We start from the raw sequence: 11,928 nt of genomic DNA on the forward strand, positions 1-11,928 counted from the left end.
TTAGAATATTGTAGATTATTTAATGACAGCACTAAAAATTTAACGCTATATTATATTATTGTCAAATTACTTTGCCATATTATAAACACATTACTGATGTTCATCATTACATATTTGAGTATTCGTTTTCAGTTTTCAGTATCACTGTTTTATTGTAATTTCCATTTTACTGGAAAATAGTAGAAGAAATAAAATAGATTTTTAAATTCTTAAATTGTTGATACATATTACAAACCTACGAACTATTATAACCGTACGAAACAATAATTGTTAAGAATAGAGTATAATTATTATAAATCAATAATTTACTATAGTATATAATTTATCTGAATAGCAACCATCTTCGTTCGACACTGCAGCTGTATTCACACAATGAAAAATATAGAAATATTATAACGTAACATTTTAACTATCACCCGTTTGAATATTACCTGTTTCATACGTATCTATCGGTGGTTGTGTTTTCATATTAATATTATAAAATATGTACCCGCTCGTAGACTAGATAAAAGTTTTATCACACATTTAATACGTGACCGTGCTTTTCATCAGGGTGAGTTGGTTTGCACGTGTTGTTGTTTCGAAGAAAATGAAACAATAGTGAAGTCCTACTAGTATTTTCATATTGAAGAGTATACATACAGAATATCCCACGGGAACTAATTCTAACCACGTTATGATGTCATGTATTCATAAAGATATTCAAATTATGATTTTGGTACTGAGAAAAAAGGAGAAAAAAAATGAGTCTACAAATATACAATCACAATTAATAAACGGTTGCCTTTCTATTCTGATCTTATATTTGAAGGGATGAGTAGAGTAAGATGATAATAATAATAGTTTTATTTTATTTTTTTTATTTTTATTTTTTTAAATACTGTCTTATTGAATGAAAGAAAGTGTATTATAAATATTATTATACAGTTTACCAAAATATTATATTAATTAAATATATGTGTAGTATGTGTAGCATTTTCCAAAAATTTCCAAGCGTTTGAGTAGGTAAATATTTATCAACATTTGCCTTTTTTTACCTTTTCGATATGAAAATATCTTATACCACGTTCATATTTTTCCGCTTGGTAGTTCAAATTTTCGAGTTCAGCTTTTTCGCATAATATTCCATACCTATTATATTATTAAAAGGAAAGGCGATTTTTATGATAGTTATAACTTAAATTCTACTAGACCAATTTGCATAGTTTTCTAACCGGTCCCAAAATTCTTCGAACTCAATTTAACTATGTAATATAGAATATATGATTAAATTATACTTATTATTTTGAATAAATAACACTCAGAAGAATCAGTTACAGCTAAAGTACATCAGAAGCTTTCAAATAATCGAAATTAGCAATATTTATCCTGAAATCACACATTTTTAAGTAGTTTAAAAATTAATGATGAAAAATATAGGTTTTAACATAAACACAAACTTATATTTTAAAACCTTCATTAGTGAATGCGAGATTCTAGTGTTTTTACTGGTCCCTTAATATATTTAAACAATGTTGCAAGCAGTAATTATGTCGAGCATAATTAGCGCCCTGTGCCAAGAATTTTAGCACCCCCAGTACCTCTATTAAATGTTTTTTATATCTATAGGTTATAAAGAGATTACATATGAATAGGGGGTTCTATATAACTATTTATTTTTATTTATTAAATTAATAATAGAAATAATGTGTGTAGGGGATATAGAAAATTGAAACGAGTGGAAATATAAGACAAAGGGTGTCCGACCTCAAATAGTTGGTAAAAAGGTGAAGGAAAAAAAAGAAGAAGAAGAAAAAGAAGAAGTAGGAATGAATATAAGAAATAATCAACAACTAAAGAACAATATAAGTAATATAACTCATACTGTATAGGTAGAACAAAACATGTAGATAATAACCTTTCATACTAAACCAGTATAATTAATTTACAAAACAAATTTTTGACTATACAAAAAATAACTTACCTTTAAATAATTTCTGATGAAAAATTATGATGTACCTCTTGTCTTTATGAACTATATTATGAACATTATCATAGATACCATCTATAAGATGGGTTCAAAATAATTTGCTATGAAAAACGTGGTTATTTAGGGGGAAAGAAATACCAATACTAAAAATAAACTAGCAACACTGCTGATCAGGACAATGTTTATGATGTTGACTACGTATCAAGACTATAGCGCTGAACATGTTCAATTGTATGAATTAAATAATATAGTTGACTTTTAGTAAAATTACTTAGATTATAAAAAAAACTTTTGGCACCTCAGTGGTCATAGCGCACCTCTCACCCCCTCCCCTACCACAAGACATAGCCCTGTTTGCAAGTTAACTTCACACTAAGGATACTGATAAACGAACACGAATATATTATAATATTTTTTCAATACAATTTAGAACATATGTTAAATTTAATATGTTACATTTAATTTAATAGTCCAAAATTGATTGTGATCAATATTCTTTGTACTGCCGATATCTACTAAATATTATTATCTATTTTATATGTATTTGTTTTATTATATATAATTAGTTCCAATATTTTATCATAATTTGAACTTTCTATTATATATATGTATATACTTAAAATCAGATTACACACATTTTATATGTAGTTAGCAATTATAATATATAATATATATAATTATAAAATTGTTACCGCTGCCAAAAAAAAAAAAAAACTTTGGCTTCATTTTTCAATTCAGCGTAGTGAATTACCCAAAAACTGAACGCAATTATTTTATGTATAATATAAAGTCAAAGTTCCAAGAAAAAGTATGAAAATACTTCAATAATACGCATATCTGAAATAAATACTCAAATAGTTTAAGTTAGATATTAATTAGCAAATAGCTCAAACTCATTAAAACTGGATGTTAATATCAAGTTTTATTTGACAAACATTATTTTATCTTTTAAAATAATTTTCCGTTTTTAAATTAAAAAAGATTTTCATTAATTTTAAAACTGCAAAAGGTTTTATTATTATTCAACTGGCTTTGGATAAGCCCATGAGTTTTTAATCAACGGACATTTCAACTACATGAATTAATCAGTTAATAGCACACGCGATTAAATGGTCGAGTTATAAAAAGCCGACTGCGAGTCGGACACAATAACGTATAACTATTATATCAGTTGTAGGTAACTATTTGTAATGGTCCCCTTCGACGATAGACATTTTAACTAATGCTCACATTCACATGATGATCAAAATAATTATTTAGTGGCTTTCTTTAATTTTCTTTTTTTTTTTTTTTTTTTAACACAACAAAACGAGACTACTAATACCGGTTGACAAATTATTCCGTCTCCAAATCGCAGTGGCATACTGTAACCGTCAGTGATGCAGTCGATTTCTTCGAACCGTCACAGCTCAAAAAATCTCGTTGAATATCTCTACTAGATATTTAGGAAACGTTATCCCCCCCAGATCCAATTTAGTAAACCAATCGAGTGTATTACTGACCGAGTATAAAGTGAAAATAATAGACGTCCATTCACGGAAAACACAATCTAAATTGATAAGTTGATTAGGAATAATACGAGCCTTTGTATAATGCTATGAACATGCCATGTGTTTGATTTTTAAGGGTGGAACGGGGACGGGGAGGGAGATTTTCATTTCTGATTAAAAATGAACACGAATAAATACACTGATAATAAATTAGGTGTACATATATTGGTAGATAATGGCCGTTCCATAATGCGGCAATCACTGCTGTTTCTTATCACAGTCATCGAAACTTCAGCTTTTATCCTTAAAAAAATACAATATGTCCAATATGAAAACCTAAAACCGAATTTACTTTGAACGTGTATGTACAACATGTATGTATATCTTTTGAAAAACTCATCTAAAAAAACGTCAGATGTGACAAATTGAATAAAACTTTGTGTCCCGTGGTATGCATTATTTAAATTTTCGGGTTAAACTAAAATAACTCTTTCAAACTTATTTTTGCGTTTTATAATTTTACATATACGAGTATATACCTACGTATATAACATACAAACATGCAATATCCTTTAACGCTATCGTGAATACTTTTTTTCTTAATAAAAATCGTAAATAACATTAAGTAGGTACATTGTCACCAAAGCAAAACATTTATTTATTTACAGACTTAATTTATTTATCAACATTTTTGAATAGATAAATGTGTATATTATTTTTAAAATAGGATGAAATAATTTAAACTACTAATGCAGTGATTTTAATTAAAACAGATATTTGTATTGACATATTTAATTCGAAAGCAATTAAAATCACATTCTAAATAAATTGCTGAAATCGAATATTTTTATTTTTTATTTTTAGTAATTAAAATGTTTACTCAATTTAAAATTCTAAAATTCAATATTAAAGTTTTATGTACAAAATAAATACTGTAAAGGTTGAAAAAAAAATTATTTAAATCTAAAGGCATTGTAATATATACTCTCCGGTATATTATTCCGTTGATCTATGTTGGCTGCATAAGTGTGTGCACGGGGTAGTCAAAGTAGGTATTTGACTATAGTATACTCTGTGAATCTTCCCTACCTCACCAAAATATTTAATATTATCACAATAATAAAAACCATATTATGTCCAACCACTACAAAACGTCTGTACACGGTAAATACACGTATAAGAATATTGGAAAAATATAATCAATAAGTTAAATTAAGTAACCTTATCCAAATTTGTTGTTGATATTAAATGGTCAGTAATGTCTGCACATGCTTATGGTTGGCTGTACATGGAAAAAAAATAATTAAGGCTATCTTAAACGTAAAAAAAAAAATAAAAATAAAAAAATGGTTTTTCTCTTACAAGTGATCGAATATATGTGTATCAGATGTATATTTGATACATATATACTAATATTAGATTGCATTAATTGTAGCGACGTTAGTTATTTCAGATGTTGGAGTGAAGTATCTCACTGACGAGTAAACTCGTTTATCACGTATATGAAACAATCATACAACCACTCGATGTATGATGAAAGTATAACGTCCGTTCGACTATAAGAAAGAACACATCACTTTGGAAAATATTTTTCATTTCTCATATCTTTGTAAACATTATACTGTTTATAGAGTGCAATGTTATAATTACGTCAGTAGTATTGTTTGTGCCACCATCAGTTCGTATTACAATTAGCTAATAATGGCAATTATATAATACTAATGGGTTTGCATTAAGTCCGATGAAAGTTTTTCAATAAAAAAAAACGATTGAACTTTACCCGCACGTTACAATCAATAAAAATGCAACTAATCGAGAACACCTTATTCCAATGCCATTACAACATTGAATGTTGATAATAATAAATTATTGATAAGTGATAAGAAATAAAGTAATGCGTAGTACGGTTACGTAGTAAATATTGAAAAAACGTTTTGAATAATAAACGATGGGAGCTCAAAATCAAAAATGAACTCATACAACGTGATTCACGGAATCCAATCGTATACAAGAATAATGTCAAGCTACTCGCGTTAATCGTCGGACATTGTATACCACTTAGGCATACTGATCTACTCGTTATAATAACCATTGAATACTCAATTTCTCTGGTGTAAAATTCCGTTTTCGGAAATATCGTTCTGTATATTTAAAAATGTAAAGAATTATTATAACACATCCAGAATTGAATGACAATATATATATATATATATACATATGTGTGTGTGTGCACGACTTGTGTGCATCATTTCTTGTTTATTTAAAAATGAATTTCATCGCGTCCGAACAGTACGTGGATTTTCTTTTGTTTCAAGAGTGATCCATTTTTATATTCCTAATTCGGAAAAATGAAAAAACGAACGCGTGTCGTCCGCGAAAGTTTTTCGGTGTAAAAACGTCAGTCCGGTCATTTTATGGGTATACACGATCCAGGCAAAACGAGCTATTTATTCTCCAGAGTGCCATTAAATACTGAGAAGCGCCACCACGTTACTTAGATGAGTACGTTTCTAAAATTACGATACGCTTCAAAAATATTGTACGGTTTGCGGGTAAAATAAAACACGAGCACGCACGATCGCTCACATAGTTTTATTCCATTCTGACCAGGTGTTAAGTTTTTTTGATTTCGACAATGAAATATTGATTCTTCGTTTTTTTTTTTTTAACCATTTGTAGCTTTTCTGTTCAGCATCTTATATTGGAATTACATGAATACGTGTCAAATTAATGTGTATAGCTGCTATTATATGTGTATTGTTTATATATTTCAAAACTCGATATCAGATATGATGGTAATATAAAATATATGAATATATTTTATTTTATTTTTAATTTTTTAGTTAATCTATTTTTTGATTCACGAGTTTTAAAAAAAATTATATATCACCCTAATTGACTTCTTTTATACCTTTTTATATTGCTAAATGTAACCAACTTTAAAATATTCTATAGCACATATATTATCTATTGATTATTGTTAGTGCGAATACGTATTATATGTACTGTAAAAAGCGATTATCGTATTTTTGTCTAACATTTTTCATACTACCGTTAATCATCTCTTAATTTCGTGATTTTTTTTTTTTTTGTATCATTAATGTTTATAGTTTTATTGAAAGCAATGAACAATTAGGTCACGTGCGTCAGCATTGTGATTTTTTACCGTTAAATCGAAAATCAATTCTATTCTGAACGACTTCAATTTAATGGTGTTATTAATTTGATAACTTATCAGTTTGTATTGCATAAGGCAAATACAATTTGCGAAGCTAAAAAAAATCACTACCGTTTATATGAACAATCACGCAGGATACTATAAAATAATATAGCAAAATAAATATATTTATTACATTTTATGAAATTGAATTGGAATTGGAATTAATCATCGAATTGAAGGAAAATTTCAAAATACAAGTAGTTCTATATTTAAAATTTAAATAATATTATATATATAACAATATTTAATATTGTTGGAGTAACTCTGTAGTTTATTTTTTATTTCTGTTCTTGAATTAATTATATTTACTAGAACTTTGAACTTACATATTATTGTTGACGAATCATTTGTTAACGAAGATACTATTATTTACTTAACAGTGAATTAAAAATTAATTTTTTCAAGTAAAAATTTTAAATAATGAATAATAATAAATATTTATTGAATATAATAAAAAATATACAATATTTGATAACTATTATTTAAAATTATAGTAAAATATATTAAATAAACTAATACAGGCCATATAGGTAAGTTTATGTAAATATTTATGTAGATAACTTAAATGAATAATTGTTATACAATTGAAATCAATAGAATTAATGGAAGACCAAGTTTCATTATTCCTATATTATACACAAAAAATAGTTTTAACGGTTTTTCATAAATTATATTAATTTTTGAACTCGCCACGTCGATATATTGATCGTACTATATCATAGAAGAGTTAATATAATAATATAAGTAATAAAATTTAAATAATTAATATAATTTAAGTTAATAAGTCATAAAATAAGTTCATAAAATGGTATAATTTACCGAAATCGTATAAGCTGTAGACGGACAGATATACGGTTAAAGTGTGAAAGGGGAATAACATAATGATGTCGATTTCGTTTCTTTATTATTATCAAAATAGAAAAACCACCAGTGAAAAGGGAGAAATATTCAAATATTCACCAAAGATTAGCGTTATGGATTACATGTGAAACGAAAAATGACGTCCACTGGGTTAGTGAAAAAAAATTCTTCAAATGTCTACTGACAAATCGTTTTCTTATGAAAACTTCACCCCGACACTCAAATGCAAATTATGCTACTTTCGTATATTATATGTGTTCACATTTGAATTTCCATCACAAAGCGGTGGTATTAAAATCAAAAACCATGTAACAGAAGCCCAAGTGATGATATATATATATATATATATATATATACGAGTTTAATACATAATAGAAGTAGTCAGTAGAGTAAAACGTGTTATTATAATATAAATGTGTACGCACGTAAGTGTATGAAAGTTTAGTGATGGTAAAATAATCTAAACACATCACGAGGTTGGATTTCCGATAAGATTCCTCACCCACGCTCGACCGAATTCGGGATAAAGACATCCGAGTGCGGTCGGTATAATTCGTACGTCATAGAAACAGTATAGTGATTCAGAGGTGTATAAGATTTATTTAAAATATTCAGAAGTCTGATAGCACATTCTGTTTGCTAGTGTTTGTATACAGACAGCAGTGCAAAGAGGGTGGAACGGATTTTGCAGCAGACGTGTGTGCGGCAGCGGTGGTGAAGGCAAACGACGATGAGACGATAGTGTGGTGATTGGTGGTAGCGGAAGGATAAGGGGTAAGACAGAATATACAGAGATAGAAAAAACGAGAGAGAAAGAGAGAAAAGAAAGTCTAAAAATTATGGTTAGCCTTGAGGGTCCATACATCACGGGCCGAAAACTCGCACTGACAACACAATTTCTAGATAAAACCCCGTCCGAAAGTCCCTGTGGCAGTAGCCGGAACACAGCAATTGGCCGTGTATACGCTCGAACTACGTGAGCTAAGTCTGCCGATGGGTGAGGAATAAATGGGTAGTCGGGCGGAGAGACAGTTGGCACATGAGGTGTGGACAGGACAAGGGACGGTGGTGAAGTGGGTGGCTAAAGGATAACGTTCGTGGTCCTGGTACGGAGAAGAGAAGAGTGAAACGACGGTCCGGAGAGGTGCGCAGACGGTGGGAAAATTCAATCCCCCCAAGCGCGGAGAACTGCGACATACGTCACCGAATTTCAATTTGATAAACGGTATCCTCTGCTCAACAACCATTCTTTACGGGTCTATTTCTGTGTAATGTTTCGACGAGACGTGTTCTGCTATTTTTATTCTATTCCCCCCCCCTCAAAAAAAAAATTCGAAGACGGACGGACCCTTAAGAAACTAACATTGAGCTTCTTAAAACAGTGTACATAAATTGGCAATGGCAATAAATATCTCGTTTTTTCATGCCACCTGCTGTGTACGGTTCACGTAGGTATCCAAACATAATGATAATAACGTAACGTTATGATAATAACATAACGTAATATATAACGTTTTACACTTTATTAACGACGCTAATATATGAACCGAGTTTTCGAATAAAAATATAATATCAATATGAAAAATAAACTTTCCTGCATTGGTGGAAAAAAGAGAAATTGAAACCGAGGTTTTGGAAAAATTTCACCCCTCCTCTAGAGCACTACCGCTCGCCGTATACTTCCATCTCGTATTAATTATAAATCAGCGTAATTTATTGCTCCCAATGCGCTCCGTTATGCGAGGATACCCATTTTAGCAATAACCAAAGTGTATAAATATCAAAAATATAAACATCTATAATGTACATTTATATATGTATAAGTAAAAACGAATAAATAAAAAAAACCTCCGAATAACTGGCAAATAAAAGGACTTGTGTAAACTGCAGTAATATATGCGTGCGTTTAAGCGACGTATTCAGTTACGCGATGGTTTTTTTTATTTTTTTTCCTTACTGCGCGCATTTACCAATCCCCTAGACATTTATATAATCTCGGTGGTACTAATATCACTTTAAAAACGGCTAAAACAACGTAAAATATTAAACGGGACGACGCTCGGTGATTCACTCGTATTCTGAACTATACTATACACACATATTTACGATTTCGAGCCGGCCAATATTATTATGCATTTACGCGAGCGTTTGTTCTTTATTTTAATTTTCTGAGACCGGCGGCGCTCTTAAAAAAATCACCGTCTTTGGTTTCATTAATTTGTACACCTAGATTTATTTTTGCCCCGGACGATTTTTGTTTTGCGCAACGCAATCACCGGGGGCACAATGTTACTGCTGGTAAACCATGGGGCTGGTATTTCGTGACTACGGTACGTATGTATACTAGAAATACAATTTCACCCTGAAACGTATACATATATTTATACTTATTAGTATACAAAACAATTCTGTGTAGAGCTATGCAGATATCATATTTTCAACGTTAAAATATGTTACTACTGCATTAGCGTTTCCGTCGTACTACAATTAATATTCTACGAAACAATTATATCTTGTTATACGTATACGCATTATGCATGTATACGGACGTATTCACACCATTTGTTGTGTACTAATTTTACTTCGTAGGTATATGTAATATACGCCATTATTACAACGGTCCGTTTACTCGATTTTACCGGCGCGCCATTGATATAGTTTTCTAATATTCACGACTACCTTTTTACATCGGTAATCTTACGTATACCAGATGTTATACACTACAATATACATTCGATTATTGCACAAAACTTGCTCTATTTATGTACCAACAGGACTTAATGCTGCGGCATTTATTTATAATACTATTCGAAACAACTGGATAACCGAAAACAATAAATTCCGAAATAATTCATCAAACGCTTAAGCCAAACTAAAACCACGCGTCACTCTGAGCTGGTGGATAAAATAAACGTTGGTATTTTTAATTATTGTTGTGGGGTAGGATACTTTAGCTTGTATTTAATATGCTTACTTGCATATACAAATCATAAATTGATTTCTTTCTCGCAGCTGAGATGAAAAAATAACCTTTAAAGTGTATATAAATCTGTGTTATGTCTTAAATATGTAATTGTCCGTTACTTAGAACTTATATGAATAGTGAAGCTTATAGTAGAGCTTCGTCTCTAATTATTAACTATTTTTTTGTGAATCACGAAGGGTGCACAATGTTTCAATTGCAAATTACGTTTTGTTCGATATAAGTCTTGTAAATTTAAAAATCAGAATTCCTATAGTACGCAGAATATTATGTTGAAAATCTCCAAGGTTAATTAATTTAATATCTTAAGGCCGATTCGATAATAAGTAATTTAATAATTTAAGAATCTGACTAATTTCAAGTAAAACTATATTGAGTTACTATAGTGAATACAAGTTCTTATCAGACCAAATTCTATAATTATTAGACATCAAATATTTTAATTTACACATAATTATCAAATTATAAAATCCAAAACTACTAATTTAATTTAAATAAATATGAACGACTATGGTTGGAAATTTAACATTATATCTCCGGTTTTTTTCTACAGTTCTTTCTCATGCCTAGGGAAACAACTGAGAAATCGAAAAAATATACAGTACCATCTGCATCCGATCTTCGCACCAGAATAAAGTTACTATGAGAAAATAATGCTGAAGATTTACTGCCCAAAAAAGTGTTTACACGATAAGAAAATAAACAACGCCAGTCATTACTTCGCAAAATTTGTTCATATATTATCTTATACTATACGTTTTTCACAATTTCGAATGTTATTAAAACGTTAACCGTTATGAAACGGACACTCGTTACGGCCATATCCATTGTACAGTGCCCTGCAGCATGCAGGGATGCGATGTGATGATCGACAGGTAGACAAGAGCGAACAAAACACACTACGTTTCCGTTATGAGGGCAGAACGCATATTATTTTTATACGCGTTGTGTTTCACGTAATAATAGCTTGGTTACGTTTTAATAGTTGTAGGTATTGTCTGTCACGCTGCAGCTTATGAGTTTTTGAGAAAATGCTCATTTCGTTCGACGCGCAACTGCAGTGCTGTGAAAGTACAGTTTCGGCGGAACATACATACGATATTCATACCGGTTTTTATTTTGAGGACATATAAAGCGCATTCGCTAGAAACAGACAAAAAAAAAAAACACTTATTTCTTGAAGCCGTTTGAGAATATAATATTAGTATACAAAAAATATGGATTCTTATGTAATAAATGCACAATGTTATTATACGTATAATATAGTCATTAATAAAATTAATACATACACAAATCCGTAATTTTAAAACCTGTCCTTATTTCGCCTCGAACGTTTACATCAATGACGTTTTAATTAAAAAAGTTGAGTTTCACACAAAATTCAGACATAAAACCGAACGACATT

The sequence above is a fragment of the Sipha flava genome, unplaced genomic scaffold, assembly GCF_003268045.1.
Source record: "Sipha flava isolate LNK unplaced genomic scaffold, YSA_version1 0_pilon_pilon, whole genome shotgun sequence".
NCBI lineage: Eukaryota > Metazoa > Arthropoda > Insecta > Hemiptera > Aphididae > Sipha > Sipha flava.